The 24,214-nt window shown below is 40.3% G+C and overlaps 1 protein-coding gene and 1 pseudogene across 2 annotated transcripts in view; both read right to left on the minus strand.

Annotated features, from left to right (window-relative positions):
• Positions 1-24,214, minus strand: part of Rnf180 (ring finger protein 180) — a 176,796-nt gene that overhangs the window by 94,774 nt on the left and 57,808 nt on the right. The gene's annotated exons all lie outside the window — the stretch shown is intronic.
• LOC128113492 (glutathione S-transferase A4-like) lies at positions 5,200-5,952 on the minus strand (annotated as a pseudogene).

Genomic DNA, 24,214 nt, shown 5'->3' on the forward strand with positions numbered 1-24,214 from the left:
CATGAGGAAAAGCTCCATTTACTAATCATCACAGAAATTCAAATAAAAGCCGCAGGAACAGTTTACCCCATTCCTTTTTGGGTGGCAGTTATAAAAGAAAAAAAGCAAATGATGATCAGCTGGTGGAGATAAATGAGCTTTGTACACTGCTGTGGGGTAGGGTTGGGAGACAATACAGGTCCTCCAAAAGTTTTACAAAGTGAAACTACCATATGATCCAGCAAGTCCACTTCTGGGTATTTATACTCTCAAAAGTTAAACTCAACGTCTCAAAGAGGTCTCAAAGTTCATTGCAACACTACTCCTATTTGACATTGCACAGACAACAGGAATGTCCATCATGTCCATCGACATTCAACAAATGAACAAACCTTGAAGACATTATACTAAGTGATGTAGGCTATTCAGAGAGGCCAATAGTATAATTCCACCTATACTCCGGCAAGTTCCCCAAATCAGAGCATAGAATGACAGCTGCTGGCAGCTTAGGGGAGAGGACAACACCCATTATGAATGTATTTTATTGCAATGGTGTTCCGTTAAGCAAGATGAGTCAGTGCTGAAGTATTTACTGGACAACATTTTACTGTACTTCCAGTCAGTAAAAATGATTGTAGACTTAAAAATCTGTTATCAGAATAGACTTGTTGTGTTCTTAGAAACTAAGCATAACAAAATTGTGTAAAAGTTGAAGAAAAGTTGTTTCGAAAAAGAATCTCACTGTTTCTTACCAAGGTTATGCCCACCTGGCTGCAAGCTAGGGTTGCACCTGAAGGGCCTGTTTCCGAGAAGATGGTAACACCGTGTGAAAAGATGGCAAGAGGAAGTTTCTACTTATGGGCAGCATGTTTCTCTAAGAACAAAACAAACGATCGGTTAATAATAACAAATTCCTTGAGAATTACAACAATCTGGGGTGCAGACAGCTCTCCTGGGAGTCTTGTGTATGCATGAACCCCACAGACATCTGCTTCTCGCTCCCCGCACATTAAACTGGTGTGGTTTGGGATGCTTCAGGTTTGAAACAGGTGTCTTCAGTAGGCACTGCTCTAATCACTCTGGGTTAGTTCCACTAAGGGTTCTCTCTGCAGATACTGTTATTTAAGGGTCTCAGCAGATTGCCTTGATGTTCTATTTTCTGGTTGTCTAATCCCCAGAAAATTTGTCTCAGTATCTACACTGTGCCATGAATAGTAATTGCTCTAAAAATACAGCCAGCCTAAGCTACATGAAACCCTGGACCAGAAAAACAAACAACAACAAAAAATTGGAGAATAGCAAAGCACCTTCAAGGCCAGACAGACTCTTGTTTTAGCCAGTCTTAGACATACTGAATGTATGAACATCTCAGGCCCTAGAGTCAGAGCAATACTGATTTACATGAAAGAACATGAATTAATACGTATAGTCAATGTAATACAACGGTAACGGGCCATAGACCTCTCACCGCCATCTGGCCAGGTTCCCTAATGTGCTCCTTAAGCCCATTAGATGTTTGGTTCTGTCGTTCTCAGCAGTATTCTGTGGGAATGGAACCCTACAGCTGTCACCCTGGTTCCCCTTCCAGGGCTCCAGTTTATATCTTGATTGTATTCTGCCCTCTGTGACAAGAGGGTTTGTGGTGCTATTGTGTTCCCCAATATATTGTGCACCCTGATAAATTTATCTGGGGTCAAAGAACAGAACAGCCACTAGATAGACACAGAGGCCAGAAAATGGTGGCACACACGCCTTTAATCCTATCACTTGGGAGGCAGAGATGCCTGTGGATCTCCAAGTTCAAGGCCACACTAGGAACAGAGCCAGGTGTGGTGGCACACACCTTTAATCCCAGCACTTGAGATCTCACGTCTTTGCTTGGGAAAGACACACGCCTTTAATCCCAGAAAGTGATGGCAGGAAGCAGAAAGGTATATAAGGCATGATGACCAGGAACTAGAGGCTTTTTTAAGCTTTTAGGCTTTTGAACATCAGTTCAGCTGAGATCCATTAGAGTGAGGACTTTCAGTTTAAGGAAACAAGCTTTCAGTTTAAGGAAACAAGATCAGCTGAGGAATTGGTGAGGCGAGGTTGGCTGTGGCTTGTTTTGTTTCTCTGATCTTTCAGTGTTCACCCCAATCTCTGGCTTCTGGGTTTGTTTTTATTAATAAGACCTTTTAAGATTTGTGTTACAAGGTTTTTCTGCTCCCATGCTCCCCATAACACTTGCTCCCTCTACAAAACTATTTTCTCCTTTTCTATTCTTTTATTTCCCACAGAGCACATGCTGGCTTGACCTACCACTAGACTTCCATGTTGAAGAGATGGTCCAAATGATCCAATATTTGTTGGGTGTATGGTAGCCAGGTATAACAACCTAGTCTTTCAGGTGTGTTTTCACTTTAGTCTGTTAAATTCCAGATGCTTCGAAGATCAAATTATACATTCATTTTTTGGCGGGGGTCCTGAAGGTAGTATCAAAAGATCTGCAAGTGTTGGGATGGCACACTTTGTGGGATCATACACACTCGGTAAGCATGAGGGCCTAAGTTCAGATCTCCAAAATTCCCACAAACCTGAGCACAGTCGTGTTGCCCCTTTGACAAGACTAGAGACAACAGAATACTTGAATCCCCAGAAACTAATGGACCAGCCATCCTGGTGTACAGTTGCAAACAAACAAGAGATCCTGTCTCAATAAAGGAATAAAACAAGGACTGACATGAGGTTGACCTCTGACCTCTACATGTGCTGTGGCACACACATGCCCCTCCCCCAATAGTAAAGCAATCTGCAAGTGTTTCAAAACCACAATTATGTTTGCTGTATTTAACAAAGCTGTACTTCAAGATTTTCAAGGATCCCGACTTTCTTTTAAAACCAAGTGGTTTGATACAAATGTGGGCTCATGTGACTGTGAAAGTACTTGTGGAAGATGGTTCTTCTGCTAATTGCATAAAGAAGTTACATTTATGCAAATACAAACGAATTCATGAATATTCTTATGTCTAATTTTATAATGACCTAGGTGGCCCTTACTTATACTTTTAGGCTTTGTTTCTGAATGACTTATATTTAATACAATTTCACCTTCCTGAGACAGTTTTCCTTTTATGCAGCATCACTGCATATTTTTACTTAAGGGCCATAAGCACCGTTTTCTCACTTAACAACAAACAACTCCTATTGTTCAGTAATCAGAATACGACCTCTGTTCCTTCTGCCGTCTTGAAGTGTTTCAATAGCACATACATGCTCATCCAAAATCTTCCTTCTCCCTGTTCTTTTCTAATAAATGATAGAAAGGGAGTGGGGTCTGGGTGGGACAGAAGCTGGGTAGAGAGAGGAAACTGTATTCAGATTACACTGTATGAGGGAAGAATCCGTTTAATAAAAGGGGAAAAGTTTAAAAAATTTGAGAAAAAGTTTAAGACATTATACTTGGCTAGGTGTGGGGAGTCACACCTGTAATTTCAGAACTTGGGAAGCTGAGGCAGGGGGATTACAAGTTCGAGGTCAGTGAGAGCCTGTCTCAAAACAACAACAAAAATAACAACAAAGAAATCATGCTGACAATTTACCTAACCTTAAATTTTGACTATATTTTTAAGTGGTCGATTAGAAAGCTAAAAAGCCCAACCCCTCTATTCTTGAAGTAGGTCCCTTTGGAAGTTCACACTTCTCATGAGAATGCAGAAGTCAAAAAAATTAGAGACAGAGCAGTAGACAAAAGTCATTGGGGAGTGGTCCATGGGGAAGATAATAAAGGATTTAAATGCTGTCACAACACTTTTAGGACATTTAAATGATGTCACAACATTTTCAAGGAGTTTTGTGTGTGTGTGTGTGTGTGTGTGTGTGTGTGTGTGTGTGTGTGTGTGTGTGTGTGATATGCATGTGTTCACGTGCTCTGTGCAAGGAGGTGTACATGCACAAACAGGCATATGCATGGGGAGACCAGAGGTCAATATTGGGTGCATTTCTCAATTGTTCCCCACCTTATTTCTTGAGACAGAGTCTCTTTTGAGACAGTGAACCTGGATTTCACTGATTTGCTAGGCTGAGTAGCCAATGAGCACCAGGAACCCACCTGCCTCCTCCTCTCCCCTCTTCCTCTCTGCATCAGGGTTACAGATGGTCTGGCTTTTATGTAAGTGCTGGGAATCTGAACTAGATCCTCACGCTGTGTGGCAAGTACTCTATCAAATAAGCCATTCCCTAGTCATTCAAGGAGTCTCTTGGACAAAAATATCACTTATAATTAAAGTATATTAAGAAAAGGCAACTGCCATTTAGAAAGGGACAGCCATACAAGACTATGAGAAAGAGGGCTCAGTGAGATAAGCTCAGTGGGTAAAGAAATTCATCACCAAGCCTAAAAACTTGAGTTCAATCCCTGTGTCCTGCATAGGAGAAGGAGTGAAACAATCCCTATGTATGCACTGTGGTATCCTCTGCATAATAAATTAATGTGGAAAAAAGGAGTAAGATCACACTGTTGTAACTGATCATCCTAGAAAACCTTAGCCTTTAACTGAAAGGGAAACTTTCTATTAATTAATGACAAGTTGGAAGGAAGAGACATGTCAGAAGTTTCCTCTAATTCTCACTTTTGGCGGGGAAGGCACTGAACAGAGGAAACCAAGGTTCCCTTGACATGTGTTCTTTGTATAAGCACCAGGGATGCCAAATTCCATCTGTTTGGACTTTTTTCCTAATATACTAAATTGCTTGCTCTCCCTGAAAGCAGGCAGTACCAAGTAATTTTCCTGAAATAGTCCTGGGAATTTTTTTTTCTTACTTATGAAAGCCTGGCCTTAGCTTGTTCTAGTTTCTAGCCAGCTTTCCTTAAATTAACCTGTTTAACTTTTGCCTCTGAGCTTTTTCCCGTTCTCTAACTTCTTTCTCTGTGGCTTGCTGTGTAGCTGGGTGGCTGGCCCCCGGAGTTCTCCTCCTTCTCTAGCTGCTAGATCTAGCTCTCCTCCCAGATTTTCCCTCTACATTCTCTCTGGCTACTAGCCCCGCCCATCCTTTCTCCTGCCTTGCTATTGGCCAGTTCTTTATTAGACCATCAGGTGTTTTACACAGGCACAGTAACTCAGCTTCATAGAGTTAAACAAATGCAACATAAACAAAAGTAACACCCCTTAAAAAATATTCTACTACTGCTCAAGACTCCTGGGATCTATCCTTTGCTCCTGCATTGCTCCGTAGCTGGCCTATGGCGACGCTGCAATTGGATCCTTGCTGTAGCCTCCTTAACACCTGCTGCCACTAGAACTTCAGGACATTCCTGACCACCTTAACATAGTGGTCATCTGGAGGTGGCTTCCTCTGACTCCCAGGCTGCAGAAACTTTTTAATTGCAGGAATGTTGCTGATTCTTGTCTTAAATGCCTGCAGCAGAGGGAAGTCGAACAGCATGGGAGGGCTGAGTTCTTCCACCATCAAAATGGCTTCTAACAGCTGTATGTCTACCCAACTGAGCTGGTTGCCAACAAGAAAAGCTTCCCTGTGGTCTTTTAAAATCTTTTCAAAGACAGGGAAGTAACGGGTTTTAGCTCTCTTCACGATTAAAGCATAGTTGTCCTCTTTTTTCTCAGGGGGTTTAAATGGAACACAGGCGATCATTATCATCAGGTCCAGAGTGCCATCAGCATACATGTCAATCCTGGCTCTCTCCTTCAGGTCCTTCCCATACAAGTTGTACTAGGCAGTAAGGTAGCTGAGGATGGCTCTAGACTGTGTCAGCAGCATTCCATCAATTTCAACCAAAGGTACCTGGTCAAAAAGCAGGCGCCCATCCTTTTGCAACTTCCCATACTGTTCTCTTGTCTCAAGAAATTCTTCTTCAAACTCTACTCCTGCTGCAGCCAGCAGCCGGCAGATGGACTCCATCCTGCCTCTGCCTCAAAAGTAGTAGAGCTTGGGTTTGGCTTCCATGACTCCTGGTTCAGAGCTCCCTTATTCTTCTACGATTGGGTCTCCAGCTAGTCCTGGAAATTTTGTAACACTAGGAAATTATTCAGGTCACTGTTTCTATTCCAGTTGAAAGGGAACTTAGTATAATAGGTTATTATTCCTACTTATTTCTTTTTGGGAAGGAGTTATAATAACATCATTTCCTCCTTCCTTTTCCTCCCTCTAAGCCCTCCTACATACTCCACCTTGCTGTTTTTCAAATCTATAACCTCTTGTTTCATTGGTTGCTGTTCAATGAATATATGTGCACGTATATACATTTATATTGCTAAATACAACCTGCCCAGTCTCTGTAATGTCACTTGTATGTACCTAGTTTCAGTTGGTATTGGACAATCAATCGCTGTGCTCTTCCCTGGGGAAGACTCTGTCTCCCCCTCTCAGCATTCCTTAGCTGCCTGTAGTCCTTTGTGTAGGGTTGAGGCCTCACAGTCGTTCCCCTGTCCACTTAGGCGTGTCTACTGTAGTTGTCCTTATTCAGCTCACGTTTAGGCAGTCATGTTGGTGAGACTTTACGGGTACAGCTTCTGACATTAGACTCCCCAAAAGATGACAGGCTATTGCTATTGTCCTTGGTTGCCCCTAGAGGTATAAAGTAAGTCCCCATTGCTGAAGAAACCATTCACTTCAGACACAGGGCCCAGAAAATCTGAGTTGGAACTGACCTGAGTACCTCCTCCCTAAGGAGTAGCTTTCATGATAGTAGGAGGCTCCATGAAACCTTCCAAAGAAGGGAAGCAACCAATTACCCAGTTATGACACCTATGAATCACAGCAACCACCAGCATGGAATGATAACCCTCAGTGTGCAGGAGTGGTTGGTGGTAACCGACATCTCTCTAAATGGACTTCAGACCTGATCACTGAGAGAGAAATCATGCCTGGTACTGGAAACCTAACCAACTACCCAAGGCTAGTGAAGTCATGGATCTTAGAGAAGCTACAACCACACTTCACTAAACGTAATCCCTGATTACACCCTAGATATTTGTTTTTGTACCCACAGTTTGTGTAGTCCTCACCCCTTATCAAGGAAAGGTCACTTTGAAACCGAGGGAGACAATTACCGAAAACTACAACCAATCAAAGCACAGAGTTGTGGAGCTCAGTCCCAATGGATACATCTGAAAAGCGCCTAAGGTCAAGAAACATTTCTCAAGAAAGAGTGGGAAAGCTGGTATCAACAATGTGAGTGGGACCAAAAGAAGGAATGACCAGTTCATGCTAGTCCCAACTACTGACCACCATGACGGGGAACAAACAAGCCGTGGCTGTAGTGGATTAGGCCCATAGATGTCTGGAGAATAGTCAGCCACAGATAACCAAGGCAGTAGTCTTAAAGGACTGGGTAGAGGATAGAAACAAAGTAACAGTCTATGAACTTCAATAAGACAAGAAAAGAAACCAAATAAAATGAAGGATCGTCATTGTGCTGTGGGATGTTCTGTATGGCACATGTGTTGCTCTGATTGGTTGGTAAATAAATCACTGATTGGCCCGTGGCCAGGCAGGAAGTATAGGCGGACAAGGAGGAGAATAAAGCTGGGAAGTGGAAGGCTGAGTCAGGGAGACATTGCCAGCCGCCATGATGAGAAACAGCATGTAAAGATGCCGGTAAGCCACGAGCCATGTGGCAAGGTATAGATTAATGGAAATGGATTAATTTACGCTGTAAGAACAGTTAGCAAGGAGCCTGCCATGGCCATACAGTTTGTAACCAATATAAGTCTCTGTGTTTACTTGATCGGGTCTGAATGGCTGTGGGACTGGCGGGTGTCAAGAGATTTGTCCTGACTGTGGGCCAGGCAGGAAAACTTTAGCTACAAATGGCGCCCAACGTGGGGCAAGAGTTTCCACCTAAGAACTGAGAAAAAAGATTCTAAAACGGAGCTAAAAACAGCTTCCTAATTATCTCTCTCAAATGAGCGGCAGCTGCCAGTTTGAGCTACTGGCAGGTTCCTAGCGTGTGTGCATGCTCGACCTACAGTATGGTGGGAATGAGGCCTCTGCAAGTGGCACATTAAATTGTGTGGTGGATTTAGCCTTTGCTAGTACAAAACAAAAAAAAAAAGAGGTTTCTGGGCTACACGCTGCTTTGATAGAAACATAGACCCACTATTTCCGAGAGTTGATGGCTCCCAGAGCTGGTGGAAAACGTACCACCGCCATGTTGGGAAGCTGAAGTGGGTGGAGCCAGCAGCACCAGTGCCATTTCAGGCTTAGAAGGCTACAGTTCAAAGCAATAGGCTCAAGCTAATATAAAAAAATAAGCCACGTAAAGATGGCTACCACACAGAGAATCTGGATTATGTTCTCTTTGATATTCGTAACTAAAGAAAAACATTTGATTACAAAAGCTGTTGAGTTATGCCAAAATGTATATTTTAAAGGTACCTTGACTTCAAAATTTGGATGTAAGGATATGTTGCTTTGGAAAGGAGGCTCTGCTTTTGTTTCCACAGAAAGCCAGAGGCTATGGATTTGTTCCAGATTAAGACACATCAGGTTTGACCAGCCAAGACCCCCTGAAAGGTCTCCGATGACACCATGGCCCAGATGATCCAACATCCAGAACCGTTTCAAGGCAACTGGCTCAGATGATACACCCTCATGGACTACTCCATAATCCTAAAATATTCTTTGTGTCCCCATAAGATACAGCGCCCCCCTCCAGCAGGAAGTAGTAAGAGAAGCTACGCCCAAATTCCTAAATATACCAAGCTGACTTTGGAGATGTGTAAAGGTTAAAATCTTCCTTTTTAAGAAAAGAAAAGGGGAAGTGCTGTGGGATGGTCTGTATGTCAAATGTGTTGCTGATTGGTCAATGAATAAATCACTGATTGGTCAATGGCCAGGCAGGAAGTATAGGCGGGACTAACAGAGAGGAGAATTGAGAGAACAGGAAGCTGGATGAGAGAGACACTGCCAGCCGCCATCAGGACAAGGAAGATGTAAAGTACCGGTAAGCCACAAGCCACATGGCAAGGTATAGATTAATAGAAATGGATTAATTTAAGCTGTAAGAACAGTTAGCAAGAAGCCTGCCATGGCCATACAGTTTGTAACCAATATAAGTCTCTGTGTTTACTTGGTCGGGTCTGAGTGGCTGTGGGACTGGCAGGTGAGAGAGTTTGTCCTGACTGTGGGCCAGGCAGGAAAACTCTAGCTACAATCACCCAATAACTCACTATAAAAATATTTCCTGAACATTTTCCCATTTCAAAAATGTGGATTTTTTACTTGTCAGATGGCTCATGTTTTAAGAAACTCACAGTTCTGAAAACTTTTGAAAGCTAGATTAACACAGTATATACTCCATGAATGAATTAGTCAAAACTCTACAGTCAGTATATTGCCTTCACACACTTGGGAAATAGTTCCCACACTGTATCCACTCATGTAACAACTCTCTTAGGACTATCACAATCCAAAGCCCTGTGTCAGATGTCATCCATGGAGGACTGAAAGATATCTAGTTTAATAATTTTCCTTACTTAACAGAAATAGGTAACAGAAGAAATCGGACATATTTGGGGAGTCATACCTAAGAAAAACGGTAACTTACTGCTGTCTACACAGGTGATGGAAGATGGCATGAAAAAGCCGTTCTTTTCATTAATGCCTCAATGTGTGGTTAGGATTTCAAAAACATGCTCTGGGTGTGAAAGAATAACCCAGGCAAGTAAGCATGAGAGAAAGCTAAGAGGTGGAAATATTCATTGTATAGAAAGGAGCCCAATTTGGCTAAACTCTAAATGATGCACAGAAATTATGGGATACAAACAATACCAGACAAGCAGACTACTTAGTGTTGTGGAATATTTGTTTAACTATATAAAGATGTATTGCATTTGTTTAACCATGTGAAGATGTGCTGCACTTGTTTAATTATGTAGAGGTGTGCTGCTGTTTTACCTTGCCTGACTAAGGCACCTGATTGGTCTGTTAAAAAGCTAACTGCCAATAAATAGCAAGGAAGGAGATACAGGCAGGACTTCCAGGCAGGGAGAGTAGGTAGGAGGAGGAATTTAGGCCCCAGGGAAGAGAGAAAAAGAGATGCCAGGGGCCAGCCAGTCAGGCAGGGAGGAAGCAGGAAAGTAGCACATACAGAATGAAAGAAAGGTAAAAAGCCTTGAGGCAAAATGTAGATGAATATAAACAGGTTAAATTAAGTTAAAAGAGCTACTGGGACAAGCTGAGCATTTCATAATTAACAATAAGTCTCCCTGTCTTTATTTGGGAGCTGGTTGGCAGCCCAAAGAAAATTCCAATTACAACTTTGGGAAGCCAGGTGGGAGACACGAGCAAGTACTGAAAAGAAGCCTATGTGCTATCACAGTAAGAAGGAGCCTTCTGAAGCACCAAGAGAAAGCAATGGGCCGGGTGGTGGTGGTGGCACATGCCTTCAATCCCAGCACTCGGGAGGCAGAGGCAGGTGAATCTCTGGTGAGTTCCAGGCCTGCCTGGGCTACAGAATGAGTTCCAGGAAAGGCGTAAAGCTACACAGAGAAACCCTGTCTTGAAAAACAAAAACAAAACAAAACAAAAAGAGACAGAAATGGGCTTAGGAAGACCTGGAGACACTATGAAAGCACAAGGCTAAGTCTTTATGCAGGCAGTGGTGTGATGATGTCACACCTTCCCAAAAATCTCATCTCAGATGGACAGCTATCTGTGAAAAGATGTTCAGCTACTGGAAGCTTCTGTTTTTGCTGTTAGAGATCAACATGACTTCACATAGGGTAAAGACATCAAGGACATCAAGAATTGCCCGAAAGCTACTTCCCAGGACACACTCTGTTTCTTGGGCATCCTCAGTGCTGGCCACTAAAGCCCCAATCCCCTGGTGAACTCCCCTGAAGCAGAATGTCCTTAGAGATGACCCAGTGACTATATATGTTGTTTCAGCTTTGTAACCAGCCATGGGTTCTACCTAAACTGCATCATTCAAAACACTGACATTACAAATTAACGTGTCTATATGGTTTCTTTGCAGTAAACCACAGGTTCCTATTGTCCCACCTGAGAGCATCTGATTCACCACAGAAACCTACAGCTGATGGAATATACCTGTCAATGCTCTCCAGAAAATCCTGTATGACAACAGTTCTCATTTTCTTTTTAATGATAGTGACACCCCCAGTAATTGGGTATCTTATTATGTAAAGTGCATGTTACATAAACATTTCTCAGTTTATGTAACATCTTGTCATACTAACAAGCCTAAAAGAAATATATATTTGGCATGGACCACATGGTGACCATTGCTACTTGTTCCAGCATTTGGACTTTTCAGATCACAATTCTCCACCACCCTTTTACTTTCATTTTTAATGATTCTACTATGTATGTATTATGGGAGTTCCTTTATGCCTTTTTCTTTGGGAAATTTTATACAGGTTTTGGGAGAAAATGCAGCCTCTTTAAACAAAATAATGCCAACCACTGTGGAACCATATAGTGTGGATGACTCCACACACAGGAATCCCCATTGTGCCTTCTTGATTACAAGAACAGGAAACTTGGAGATTTACTAACTGGACACACCTAACTCCAAGGAGGAAAAGCATACAGTCCAGATCCAGAGCCTGAGGCCATTAAGGGCAACAGTTCAGTTAGTAAGTATGGAGAAATAAGAATGGTATAGTATAATGGGAAAAGAGTAAGGCATCAGGACCTTCCCTTTTGGGAGCGTATGAGGGGAACAGACCCACATAGTAAGACTAAGACACAAAGGAATCCAATTAGGGAACAGCTCAGTGCTTTTTATACCACATAGCAAAAATGCTGCATCATGCCCCTTGAGGAATGAAAGTTGCTCTTAAATTGTAGTGGAGTGTCTGGTCCCCAGACTTAGTCAGGCATTTGGATAAGGGCCTCCATTCCCTCACGGGCTTGAGGAAAGCTCCTGCTTGCTAAAAGCTGTCATTCTCCTTATCTCTGGCAGGAGGAACTTGTGGCCCTTCCACGATGTAGGAGGGCACCTGGTAAAGTTACTGAACCCTTTGAGAACAATAAGCATTTAGATATTTCTGAACCACTTCTGTCCCAGGAAAAATGCTGTAATGAAGTCAATGGCTGCTTTTGTCCTTGAATCATTGAGTCTGCAAGGGCCTATGGCTAACCTATTGTACAATTATAGAATATGTAGCCTTCCAGGAGGAATGAAGAGGTGTTGGAGAGGTGAGAAAGAAGGAGAAGCAAAGAGGTGTTTTTGTTTGTTTTGTTTGTTTGCTTGCTTTGTTTTGGTGTGACTGTTAGAATTCCTAGCCACTCCCCCATCTACATGACCAAGCATGCCCTGTCCAGTAGCCAGGCAGGATACTTAGTCATCCTAGGACCTTATGTGATCATGTAATCAGATTACATGATCATCATGTATGGCGTAGCTACGTATATGCGCATGTGCATGGCGGGGGGGACCTATAAAAGCAGGTTCCACCTATTCCTCCCCCGTCTTCCTGCACGGTCATTCCCCACAGGGGAATGCGCACCTATGCACACCCTTTCTGTTCTCTTCCCTTAATGAACTCTTAGAGTGGGTTTTGTTGTACCTCGTGGCTTTACTTGCACAGTAAACAGCAGCGCTTAATGAATAACATTGCATTATTAAATAAATAACAGTGATTTTTTTTTTAAAAAAAATTCTTTTTGGGGGATGCTGCAGGGGTGAGGGGAGGATATGCAGGATAGGGAGGTGAGTGGAATTTGGGTTCATGATATGAAATTCTGAAAGAATCAATAAATAAATTATGTTAAATTAAAAAAAGATTAAAAAAAAGGTGTAGCTTTTTTCAATAAACAGGTAGCCATCCTGAACACCTTCATATCCTGTCAGTCCCCTCCCCTCCCTCCACCCCACCACCTGTGACTTCATATCTTCTATTTGAGACCTGAAACCCTCTGGAGTAGGTCCCCGGCAATATTAATATTTTTTTGAGAATTTAACCAAAACATAGAGGAAGTAGATAGCTCACTAAATGATGGGAAACAGCCAGAGTCATGCATGGTCTGTCCATACATCCCATGTCTTTAAAACAATTTACCATGCTATTCTTGTTATACACTACCAGGCTCCAAATCAGACTCTAAAAGAACCATGATATACAATGAAAGTACAGGACAGAGCACACTGGTAGAGAACATGGCTTCTTAAGCCTCATAGCATGAGTTTGAATCTTAGATCCAACCACCTACTAAATGGGTGACTCTGGGCAAGACACTTAACTTCACCTCTAAAATAGCCATAATAAAGTAACAGTTTCACGGGGTATCCATGGAGATTACATCGAGTAACATCGCTAAGGGGACCATGCCAGTACCTGGTACAGCATTTCTGTTGCTTTTGTTGCTACCAACATTGTTATTTATCAGCACCATTGTTGCCTTTCTTTGGTTACACATTTAAAGTATTAACTTTGAAATAAATCTTTAAACTTAAGAAGGTTCACACTCATTAATTTTTGTCCTTTGACCTTTGTGTCACCCAGTCTATTAACATCAAGAGATAAGTGATCTCCTGTGCTTCAACACTGACTTTAGAACAAACAACCCAACTGTTACAGGACTAGAGAGATCCCAGCAGTTAAGAAGATCACTGGCTGCTCCAGAAAACCCTGGCTTGGTTCCTTGTACCATGTGGCAGCTCACAATCATCTGTAACTCCAGTTCTAGGGGATCTGACACCCACTTTTGGTCTCTGCAGGCACTGCACGCATGTGGTGCACATGTATACATGCAGACATGTGTGGTGATACATTGTGTACCCTAATAAACTTGCCTGAGGATCAGAGGACAGAGCCAGCCACTAGAGCAGACATAGAGATCAGGCCGTGGTGGCACACACTTTAATCCCAGCACTTGAGAGCTCATGCCTTTGCTTGAGAATCACACACACTTTTAATCCCAGCAAGTAATATGGCAGGGCTGAGAAAGGTATATAAGGCGTGAGGAAACAGGAACTCACTCTCTTTAGGCTGAGGATTTCATAGAGGTAAGAACTAGTGGCTGACTGTTCTGCTTCTCTGATCTTTCAGCTTTCACCTTGATATCTGGCTCTGGGTTTTTTATTAAAAGACCATCTAAGATTTGAACAGCAGACAAGACACCCACACACATAAAATTTAAAAAGTTTTCAATCATGATTATACACTGGAATTAACTAGACTATTTCTAAAAATGAATTTATCTTTGGATTGAATTGTGTTATAATATTTGATTTTAACATTGGTGTTTGAGTAGCTGACTTGAATTTTATTTAAAAAAAAGCTAAATCAATTTTGTATTAGGATTTAGATAGTATTTGCTTGATTTCTGAAATGGCCCTAACCTTACTTCTGCTATTTTATACCAAGTATTTATGCAAAGTAGTGTTCTCAACACTGGCAACTCTCAAACTAAAATAATAATCAACTCTGTAAAATGTTAAGTACACTCTACATCCTCCAACATCAAATATTCAGTCAGGATTTTACTCAGTATGTGAAAATGAATAAGCACATCCACCTCATTTATACATTTTCTTTCATATTTAATAAATATTTAATTTATATGTACATAAATGGTTTAAATTTAATACCTTATATATAATTAAACATATCCAATTAATTACTATGCAAATTTACTTTGTCTTTAAAATGGTAAAATTATAGATATACCAAATAATTATTTTAAAATAAATTTCTTTAGTATTTACTATTGGTAAATGTTTACTTACATACTTATTTTATTCTCTATAACTTTAGTCCAGCAAGCGGATGAAGTCTGAGAAGCCATGAACTAATAACGTATGAACAGGGAGATCTGGGCAGAAGTGTTCAGATTTTTCTTGGCCTCTGTGAAACATTCCCTCCAACTGGACCTCTTTGATGTGGGTCTTATGATCTCTTATCAGATATGGTGGGACACAGAATGTCTTTGGAGCACTCTAAGACAGAAAGAGTGATTGGAATATACTCTCAAATTGTGTAGCTTGTATTAATAAAGAGAAACTCTGTTACCTGAGGCCTGAGTAACCCAACATGATAGCAAAGGACCCTTAGCCTTCACTGCTCATAAACTGCTTCAGAGCTACTTCAAGAGCCAAGAACAAAAGGACAAAAACTAAAGAAAAGGGATACTTACTATTTTTAAAAATATTTATTTACTTTTATTTTATGATTTCTGCATGTATATGCACCAAGGGTGTATCCTTGGAGCTAGAGTTACATGTGATTGTAAGCTGCCACGTGGGTGCTGGGAACCAAATTTCGATCCTTTGTAAGAGCAGCATGTGCTCTTAAGTGTTGTGGAATATTATTTTAAGGTATGCTACATTTGTTTTTGCTGTGGGACATTTGTTTAACTACAGGAAGATGTGTTGCATTCTTTAATGTTGCATTTGTTTAACTCTGTGAAGCTGTGTTACTTTGCTTGTCTAAAACACCTGATTGGTCTAATAAAGAGCTGTGAGGCAGGAGAAAGGACAGGTGGAGCTGGCAGGCAGAAAGAATAAATAGAAGGAGAAATCTGTGAAGAGAGGATTGAGGAGAGGGAATAAAAGGAGGAGGAGGACATCAGGGGCTAACCACTCAGCTACACAGCAAGTCAAGGAGTATGAAGTTGAAGCCTTAACTAATTATTCTTTATCAATAAAAAGTTGGGAGTCAGATATCAGGTTAAGAACCTGAAAGATCAGAGAAGCAGGAGAGCAGCCACAGTGGCTTTCCACCTCTTCCATTCCTTCCTCCAAAAGGCCTAAATCTTCTCTCAGCCCCACTTTACTATTTCCTGTCTCCTATCTATCTACAATTCTCCAAACCTCTATGGTTAATTTTGATCAGATGGTGGCTAGCTCGGCCCTATGACTCCAATCAAGCTTTATTTGTCAGAATAAATCAAAATATCACAAAACAGAAGGAAAGAAAAGTATACAGAAATAGAGAAAAATAAAAGCCCAGAGGCAAACGATAGTTGGGATCATTTAAAGTTAAGAAAAACTGGCAAGAAACAAGCCAAGCTAAGGCCGGGCATTCACAAGAAAGAATAGCCTCCAGTGTGATTTATTTGGGAGCTGGGTGGTGGGCCAACAAAAGAGCAAAGAGAAAAAATAACCAACAACACTTAAGTGCTAAGCCATCTCTCCAGCTCGTTTTAGTTTTTTAAAAACAATAACAAGGGTGGGGACTGGAGAGATGGCACAGCCATTAAGAGTATGTAGTATTCTTGTAGAGGAATGAAGATCTATTCACAGACCCATGATGAGTGGTTCACAACCATCTTTAACTCCAGTTCTAGAAGAATCAACACCCTCTCCTGGTCTCCATGGGCACCTGCACTCACATGTGAACAAACACATAATTTAAAAATAAATCTTAAAAAAATATATAACAAGGACTCTAGGACATGTGATTCAGTAACCATGGATGAAAATATATCATCTATCTCTTCTCTCTCTCTCTGATTCCTCTTGAATGCTAATGATCACTTGTACATTCAGCAGCTACAGTCTTTTGGGTCTTGTCTACATGTAATTCCTAAACAGGGTGGTAGTTACTGAAGATGTGGTTGTCAATAGTAATTTGGTAAAATGAAGTCATAATGAAAAAGAGAATGATGAAATTTGCCAGGGTGATTAACTGTTTCCTTCATATAATGTCTCACTGTTGCATGTGCTGATGCTCGACAACATTATATCCAGTTTTGATTATTTTTACAATGCTCTCAGACCTTGCCAACACTTTACCAAGTAAGTTTATGTGATATTCCAAACCTTCTGTTGTGAATGGACTAGATACCAAGAAGTAGACATCAGAAAAACCACTTTCTTTGCTCATTCATTAAAAAAAAAAAAGAACAACCCTTAGCAACTGAACTTTTACCTTGAGGTGGCAGTAACCAAGACCCACAGGTTCCACTTCTAAGTCAAGTTGTCCTCCTGTTCATCTCATCTGCAGTTGGTTCTTCCAGTTTTGTCTCGATGCCTTCAAAGTAATCTAAGAGGGTTGGAATCAATTTCTTCCAAGATCCTGTTACTGTTGTTATTTTTTACCTCCTCCCATGAATCACACAATGTTCTTAACAGAATTGAGAAGAGTGAATCATTTCCATAAGGTTTTCAATTTACTTTGCCCAGATTTCTCAAAGGAATCACTATCTAGGGCAGCTCCAGCCTTACAAAATGCCTCTCTTCAATAACACTTGAAAGTCAGAATGACTCCTTGATCCATGAGCTACAGAATGCTTGATAGGGCAGGAGGCAGGAAATCTACACAACTTTTATTATACATCTCCACCAGAGCTCTTGGATGACAAAGTGAATTGTCAATGAGCAGGAGAATAATGTTTGTAATGAATCTTTTTTTTCCAGAGCAGTAACACAATTGGGAATAAAATATTCAACAAACCATGTTGTAAACAGATGTACTACCATCTAGGCTTGTTGGTTCACTTACAGAGAACAACAACAGTAAACTTCACTTGATTCTTGAGGGCCCTAGCATAATGGTCAATGAGCCCTGGATTCAACTTCACAACAACCACAAGCTACTTTCCCCCCTAACAAGAGAATCAGCCTATCTTTGAAGGTAGTTTGCAGAAGTCCATCTAGCCATGAAAGCCCTAAATTTCTAACACAAGACTGTTCTGTCTCCATAGAAACATCATCACCAACGATCTTAGTGGAGCTTCTGGGTAACCTGCTGCAGCTTCTACATCAGCATGTTCTACTTTTCTGCTTATATGTCAGACACATGTTTGGGTTCTTTCCTTAAGACTCATGAATCCTAAGCATTTTTTTAAACATTCCCATATTTCTCAGGGACATCACAGGAGGAAGGAGAGCTAGGGCCTTGTTCTGAATTAGGCTTTAGCTAAAAGGAATTTGGTGGCTGTATAATGCTCTATATAGATGACCAAATATTCCTCCAGGTCAGATAAAGCTATTTTTAATTCCCTTTAATTCTCTGTAGCAGCACTTTTTATTTCCTTCAAAAACTTGTAAAACAGATGCTAGGAGGTGGTAAGCCCCCCCCCATGCTCACAGACTGGCAAAACTAATATTGTGAAAATATTGGTATTATCATAAGCCATCCAACAGAGTCTCCCATCAAAATGGCAATGACATTCTTCACCGAACTGAAAACAGACTTAAAGTTAAAACTGATAGGGAAACACAGAAGACCCCAGAGTCAAAGCAACCCTAAACAGGAAGAACAATGATGCTGCAACATAGTTCCTGATGTCCAATTTTACTGCACTGAGCCATAGTAACAAAAGCATCATGGCACTGTCATAAAAACTGACATGCAGACCAATGGAACAGAACAGTGGACCCAGAAATAAACCTATACAGGTACAGGACTTTAATGACAACAGGATCTGGAACATACATTAGAGGGCAGACAGCTTCTTTAACAAATGATGCTGGGAAAACTAGATTTCCATACATAGAAAAAGGAAACTAGATTCTTATCTCTGACCCTGTTTTTTTTTTAAAGGTAACTTCAATATGTCTCAAAATATCCTAAGGTAAGACCTGAAGCTTTAAAGCTACTAGAAGAAAGACAGGCAAACATTTTATGATGCAGACAGAGGCAAGGATTTTTTGAAAAGGACTTGAATAGCACATGGAATACTAACAAAAAATGTCTAATGGGATGAGAAAATAACTGAAAAGCTTCTGCATAGAAAAGAAAAATTCATCAGAGTAAAGATCTTTGCCAATTATACACTAGATTACTATACAAGGGATTACTATCTAGGATACATAAAGAACCTTAGAAATTAATCATCAAAAAACCCCCAAACTATCCAATCAATAATAGACCAATGAACTAAACAGACAGTCTTCAAATCCAAATGGCCAATAAATACTTTACGTTCACCATTCTTAGCAATCAGAGAAATGTGAATCAAAACTTGGTTGAACCCCATCTTAACCCTGTCAGGATGTAGCAAGGAGTGGAACAGAGGAAAGAGGGAGCTTTACTCACTGCTGGCAAGAATGTGAAACTTGTGCAGCTCCCTTGGGGATCAGTGAGGAGGTTTTTTAAAAACTAAAAATAAAACACCATATGGCCCAGCTACCCCACTCTTGGGATTGCACTCAAACAACTTCAAGTCAGAGTAAGGCAAGGATACATGCTTACTCATGTTCACTTCCATACTGTTCACAACAGCAGACCAGGAACCAATCTACACACATGTGCATGAACAGATGAGGAGATACTGATGAAATGATACACTGTAATTTTCAGAGGGCTTTTTTTTAGTTTTATTGTTTCTACATGTTTTATTTTTTAACTTATTGAAGGTTTGTATCAATACTACAGGAACAAGGAATATATATATATATAAAAGATATCATAACCTTTTTAAGAAAATAGATGGAAGTAGAAATTGTTATGTTAAACAAAACAAACCAGACTCAAATATTCTACATGATTTCATTTATATGTGAAACCTAGATTTGAGAGAGAAGAGAGAATGAATTTGTGTTTCTTCTTTGTATTCACAATGTGACTAAGTGGCAAAACCAGCCCATCTTTAGGCTATCTAAGTTTTCAACAGGCCTTCCTCACTACTCTTCCTCATTTCTAGTCTTCTAGTTAAGCAAGAGATGAGGAGCTCTTCCTTTCACTTGAACTCATAGAGGCCTCTGAGCCTATTAACTAGCATAATTTCAATATTGTGTTTCAGGGATTAGGAGAAAGAAAAGGGAGAGAAACAAGGTCACAACCAGAACACACACAACTTTTATCAATTAAACTCACTGTTTTATGTGATGCTCCATACAATTATATTAACAACATTGAATATTACAACAATATAATGATGATAATGAAAAGGTTCAAATTCTGCAAGGATCACAAGAAAATGCTATTAAAATTTGGCTCAGAACCAGGTGGTAACACATGCCTTTAATCCCAGCACTCGGGAGGCAGAGACAAGCAGATCTCTGAGTTTGAGAGCAGCCTGGTCTACCAAGTGAGTTCCAGGATAGCCAGTACTACACTGAGGAACCCTGCCTTGAAAACCCAAAATCTCTTTAAAAAATGGCTCAGAGAGCCTTGTTCCTGTGGTATTGATACAAACCTTCAATAAGTTAAAAACTAAAATGTGCAGAAACAATAAAACTAAAAAAAAAGGCCTCTGAAAAGTCCAATACAATAAAGATCAAGAAAAGGAGATATTCTTGCAGTGGTATAGGACTTTTACTGTCTTGGTTGAGTTGGGGCACAACTTTAGTTTTTGTCTTTACTCTTTAGGATAATTCCAATAATTAGCAAATTTATTCAATGTAAACTAAATGATTTTAATGTAAGAAACTTCACAGAATTCTCCAGAACCTGCTAGTAGAGCATAATACAACAATTCACTCTCCGAGTAAACAGAAAATTTTGAATATATCACAACATATACCCTTCTCTAAACCATTACTGATGAGTTTAAAGGCTAATTCAAAGTTACAGCCTCTATAGTTAGCATGATGACTTAGAACCCATGCAGCCAATGAAGTAAATGAATGAGATAGGTCTTCCTCAATAAACTCAGGTAAGTTTGTGGCACCTACTTCCTAGTTTGCTTTTTGCTGATGTGATAAAAAGACTATGGCCAGAAGCCACTTGGGGAGGAAAGGGTTTATTTCATCTTATAACTCATCATCTGTCATGAAGGAGTCAGGGTAGGAACACAAGGGAGGAACCTCGAGTGGAAACTGAAGGAGAGGCACAGAGGTGTGCTGCTTACAGGCTTGCTCTCCATGGCTTGCTTGGCCACTTTTTCTATAATGACACCACCTACAGTTGGCTGGGCCCTCTCATATCAGTAATCAATCAAAAAATGTTCCACAGGCTTGCTTACAGGCCAATCTGATGGAGGCAATGTCTCAACTGATGTCACTCTTCCCAGGTTACTCTAACTTGTATCTAGTTAACAAACAACTAACCAGAACAATCAATTTCTTTTTACCTTTAGAGCATGTGAGAAGAGACTAAGAGTGTCTTTCCTATGCCATTGAGTTGGTTTAAAATATTGCATAGGAAAACTACTTCTATGGTACTGAGTTTATTAATAAATACAAAAATCAAAACCCCAAATAAACACAAGACACAGCAGGTCAAAGACATCTTCTTTATCATTAATATGCCTCTTGTCTGTGGATATTATTTACAAGATTCAAATGGCTGTCTGAAGGCCTTGACATAATCCGGAGCTCCCTCAAGTTATGCATGTGAACTTTTATCTAATTTAGTTTCTTCACTCATAGTCCCAGCTCCAGAACATACCACTAGATAAACCAGTCCTAAATCTGTTACCTGAGTAGCCGCCTTCTCATGGAGCTTTTTCTATAAAAGACTCATGAAATCTTTCCAAACAATGCCTTCTTCCTCTTGTCATTCTTGTTCTTGAGGGACCCTGTCCAAATGTTGTAGGCTTTGGGTGAGAACCAATGGACTAATGTGACCACTTCCATCATGATGATGATAAAGATATACTTAATGAAGTGTGACTTCTATAAACTCTTAGAAAATTTCTTCTTAATGTCAGAAAATACTGACTTCTAGAAACTCTTAGAAAATTTCTTCTTAATGTCAGAAAATACTGATTTGTCTAAAAGCCATCAAGCCTCACCATCAAGCCTCATCAAGCTCTTCTTTTTAATGCTGGTTTTACTAAAAAATTCTAACTGTGGGAGACAGAATAATGTCCTAGCCTATCCCTCTTCTTACCTACAAAGAATGACCCCATCTAGATCTTTGAAGCCTGTGAGTACACTAAGTGGCAGTGAGGAATTAGGATTAATGTCAAGACTAAGTTTGCTAACCATGTTGCCTTAAAGAGATTATTGTAGATTAATTGGAAGGGGCAAAGCAATCATCAGGTCATTAAATGAGGAAGGGGGAAATGAAGAAACAAAATCAGAGAAAGACCAGACCAGCCATACTGGGTCTGGAGATGGTGATGGGCATCAGCAAAGACAGACAATTCTAGAAAGGTACAAAAGGCATCCATTTTCTACACGAGTTTCCTCTGGATCTGGATCTCTGTAAGGGAATATAATCCTGTTAATGCCTTGACTTTTGCCCAGTGAAACTAATTTTGAAGATATTTGAGACTTCTGACTTCCAGAAGTCAAATTCATTTGTGTGTTTAAAGAATAAATTTGTGGTTATTCATTATAATGGTAACAAGAAATACATTCACCTTTGAAATATGTAGAAGGAACAAGTAGTTTCATTTCCTTAAAATACATGTGTTATATTTATTCTGCTAGATGATGATGCTTCATAGAATTTGCCCCCATTTGTGTCTACTAAAGATTAGAGAGTTTAAATATTGTGGCTGAAGATAGAAGGAGCATATAACCATGAGAACTAATTTAACATATGACATAAAAATAACATTAAATGTTTAATGGACAAAAATATGATTAATGGAAAGAAGTTATTGGCCAACATTATGGAAACTGATCTAACCACATTTTATTCAAGAATGGGGGAAGGATGGTTTGTCACATGCATGAATGAACAATGATTGAGCATCAAGGTATGAATGTCTTCTTGTGAAAGTCTGTCTTGTATCATTTCACTTTCTTCTCATACTCCACTCTGCATTGCGAAGCACAGGGCTTGCCACTGATCTTATTCTGAATTTAGGGGCATGGCATGCCTACTTCCAAGAAACTGCAATGACACCTCAAACTTAAAACCACAGTGATGTATTTAAATATATGTAAAAGTATCCAAAATACTAACCCAAGGAAACTCTTCCCTCTGAACAAAGTTACAACAAATGTCCCTGCAGGGCTAGTGAACAAAGGCACTTACAGAATCTTAGCCGATGGTACAAGAGGAACCTTGCCATTGATCCTGCAAGCTCTGTCTTACAAAGAATAAATCTCACAGGTTTTGATCATCAAGAGACTTAAATACAACATTCTATAATGTACTCTATGCAAAGAAATGAGTCTGCTTTCCTCCAAGAGGAGACTTGGTGCCCTCTGGTGTTTGATTTCACCTTTACAAACTAGTCCTTCAGGATGATCACAGAAACAACGAGTTGAAAGGCTCCATAGCAGCCAATAATGCAGCACGGATTCACAATTTTTAGTGGAAAATTTTCATCATGGATTATTAAATATTCTATTTTTATTCTGAGGACATAGTAGAAAAAGAATGATTAGATAGTTTAGCCCTGATTGAGTGAGAGGGGCACAGAAGAGAGGAATGGGGAGTAATAGGATCTCAGTACATTATACGGAACTGCCAAGGAATAAACAGAAATGACTTTTTAAAGAAGTTGAGCCGCTTACGTAGCAGAGTCCTTGCTGGTATGATCTTTTCTTCCCCTTCAGCTTTGCAAGGGGAATAAAAGCAAGTGATCTTTTTGCAGCAAAGTAATGACGACGTAGAACATGATGTTGTCAGAGTACACTATAACTTATTAATGTTTTATAAAATAGTGGAAACATAAAAGATGGAATAGGAAGATGACATCTGTGATAATTCTGCCCATCATAAGAAATAAAACATAATTAAAGGGTTTCATCCCTCTACAAAGCAACCCAGACTATCTATCAGGGATAACTACTCTCCTAAATTTGGCATTTAAATGACTTATTTTTTTAAACTTATTTCTTCAGGGATTTTTGTTTTTCAGTTTGTACAACATTGTTATATTCCTTTTAAGATTAAAATTAACTTTAAAATATGACTTTGTGCAGGGCAGTGGTAGTGGACCCCTTGAGTCCCAGCATTCGGGAGGCAGAGGCAGGTGGATCTCTCTGAGTTCATGGCCAACCTGGTCTACAGAGCTAGTTCCAGGACAGCAAAGGCTACACAGAGAAATTCTGTCTTAAAAAACCAAAAAGAGCCGGGCGGTGGTGGCGCACGCCTTTAATCCCAGCACTCGGGAGGCAGAGGCAGGCGGATCTCTGTGAGTTCGAGGCCAGCCTGGTCTCCAAAGCGAGTACCAGGAAAGGCGCAAAGCTACACAGAGAAACCCTGTCTCGAAAAACCAGAAAAAAAAAAAGAAAAAAAAGAAAGAAAGAAAGAAAGAAAAAATATGACTTTATTAAAAAAATACAGGTGAGACCAATTAGAGTTATCACACCCAGACAAAGTGGGGAGGTAGCTGTTACTGTGTTGCCTTCGCATGTGAGATGAGTGGGTAGGACTGCCATCCTAGCATAGACACAGTTTCAGGAGGTCTGAACAGGACAGTGCTGCACCATCAGCAAGTGGCTGTGCATCCGACAGGTGTCTAAGTGTTC

Source organism: Peromyscus californicus, unplaced genomic scaffold (assembly GCF_007827085.1).
Source record: "Peromyscus californicus insignis strain IS unplaced genomic scaffold, ASM782708v3 Scaffold_18__1_contigs__length_77618521, whole genome shotgun sequence".
Taxonomy (NCBI): Eukaryota; Metazoa; Chordata; class Mammalia; order Rodentia; family Cricetidae; genus Peromyscus; species Peromyscus californicus.